Raw genomic sequence first — 2,500 nt, forward strand, 5'->3', positions numbered from 1 at the left:
TCGTCGTGTTCGTTCGAGCCTCTCCATAGAGGATGATCGTCCGATTCGTTTGATAAATTATCATTTTTCCCTGGGGCTGTACGAACGAACAGAGAGGAAGACGACGACCGACGGATACCACAAATTTCACGTGGTAGGGCATATATTACATATCATAATTATCAGTGTTTGGTCAAATTTCTTTCCAGTGTCCTTTTTGTTATGCTCCAAAACTAGTATACGCTTTATTTTCTCTTTCCTTTGCATAAATTATTAACTTCGGGCAACGTCGGGAGCGCCGGTAATCATTAGATTTGTACGAAACGCGATTTGCGCCCCACGGTGGTTTTTAGTGCCGTCAAAGTCAGAAATCGTAGGAGCGGTGCTTTAACGGGCGGTCGTGATGATACTCCAGACAACACGACGCACGACGCCGTAAAACACTCGCGCGAGTCCAGACTGATCTCTGCCTCACCACGCAAGGGGTGCGCAAACTTGCCAATAATATATAATATTTATTCTTTTTCGTACGTCCAGCGACAAACGCCAACGAAATACCCAAATTCTCGCTCGTACGTTGATACCTTTCTCTTCATCGACCCGGCTCCGAAACGTTCTTCGCCATCTCCCCGAAAGGAGAGGTAAACGACGGCGGGGTTAGGGAATCTGAGAACAACGCAAGCAGTTTTAGGACAAGTGAACGACCCTCAGCCAGGCGTGGTCCAGGAATTTTATCCGTGGACCGCAATGTGCGTTCGAAATGTCGATGTTCATGTGTCCTGCAGTTCACACGTTGACGCGCAATTAGCTGCGTTCTTCATCGACCCACGAGCCAAGTGATCCACCGTTCAGGGTAATCATATACAATTTACAATTTTTCTCTTTGTATTTAAAAATGCTCCTTGTTCTTTGCTTTAAAAATATTCGATGTTCGCACCTCCGACCAGCGTATCGACGGAGGATTGAACGCGCCATATCGACGACAAAAGTTTCTTTTTGTTTCCTGAATGACGGAAAACCATCGTTCGACGGCCGGGCGTACAGTACATTCAAAAGCCTTTGCGCGTGGCTGCGACCAACGGGTATAATACACCCGTATATTCTTGGTTCCGAACAGTAACTTCACGCGCAATCGGGCGAACGCACGCGGCAGCGCCCATCGGTTGCTCGATGAAATCGATGCGATAAACTACAGCCTTCTCGGCTGGTCGTCGTTAGTCGCGCGAGCAACAGATGGCCGCACAATCGACGCGTCGTCGTTTGCGATTATTCGCCTCACGTTAGCCATGAGTATGTATATTATTCATTTACGAACGAACGCGGCAGCGTCCATCGGTTGCTCGATGAAATCGATGCGATAAACTACAGCCGTTTCGGCTGGTCGTCGTTAGTCGCGCGAGCAACGATGGCCGCAAAATCGACGCGTCGTCGTTTGCGATTATTCGCCTCAAGTTAGCCATGAGTATGTATATTATTCATTTACGAACGAACGCGGCAGCGTCCATCGGTTGCTCGATGAAATCGATGCGATAAACTACAGCCGTTGCGGCTGGTCGTCGTTAGTCGCGCGAGCAACGATGGCCGCAAAATCGACGCGTCGTCGTTTGCGATTATTCGCCTCAAGTTAGCCATGAGTATGTATATTATTCATTTACGAACGAACGCGGCAGCGTCCATCGGTTGCTCGATGAAATCGATGCGATAAACTACAGCCGTTTCGGCTGGTCGTCGTTAGTCGCGCGAGCAACGATGGCCGCAAAATCGACGCGTCGTCGTTTGCGATTATTCGCCTCAAGTTAGCCATGAGTATGTATATTATTCATTTACGAACGAACGCGGCAGCGTCCATCGGTTGCTCGATGAAATCGATGCGATAAACTACAGCCGTTTCGGCTGGTCGTCGTTAGTCGCGCGAGCAACGATGGCCGCAAAATCGACGCGTCGTCGTTTGCGATTATTCGCCTCAAGTTAGCCATGAGTATGTATATTATTCATTTACGAACGAACGCGGCAGCGTCCATCGGTTGCTCGATGAAATCGATGCGATAAACTACAGCCGTTGCGGCTGGTCGTCGTTAGTCGCGCGAGCAACGATGGCCGCAAAATCGACGCGTCGTCGTTTGCGATTATTCGCCTCTGGCTATCCGTGAGTATGTATAATATTCATATACGAACGAACGCGGCAGCGCCCATCGGTTGCTCGATGAAATCGATGCGATAAACTACAGCCTTCTCGGCTGGTCGTCGTTAGTCGCGCGAGCAACGATGGCCGCAAAATCGACGCGTCGTCGTTTGCGATCATTCGCCTCAGGCTATCCGTGAGTATGTATAATATTCATTTACGAACGAACGCGGCAGCGTCCACCGGTTGCTCGATGAAATCGATGCGATAAACTACAGCCGTCTCGGCTGATCGTCGTTAGTCGCGCGAGCAACGATGGCCGCACAATCGACGCGTCGTCGTTTGCGATTATTCGCCTCAGGCTATCCGTGAGTATGTATAACATTCATTTACGAACGA

At 49.6% G+C, this 2,500-nt stretch overlaps 1 non-coding gene across 1 annotated transcript; it reads right to left on the reverse strand.

Annotated features, from left to right (window-relative positions):
- Positions 1 to 680: 680 nt before the first annotated feature.
- Positions 681 to 835, reverse strand: LOC143350649 (5.8S ribosomal RNA). The gene has a single exon (XR_013081209.1). It is a non-coding gene; the product is annotated as a 5.8S ribosomal RNA (ribosomal RNA).
- Between the last annotated feature and the right edge of the window lie 1,665 nt (positions 836 to 2,500).

Source organism: Colletes latitarsis, unplaced genomic scaffold (genome assembly GCF_051014445.1).
Source record: "Colletes latitarsis isolate SP2378_abdomen unplaced genomic scaffold, iyColLati1 scaffold0007, whole genome shotgun sequence".
Lineage (NCBI taxonomy): Eukaryota > Metazoa > Arthropoda > Insecta > Hymenoptera > Colletidae > Colletes > Colletes latitarsis.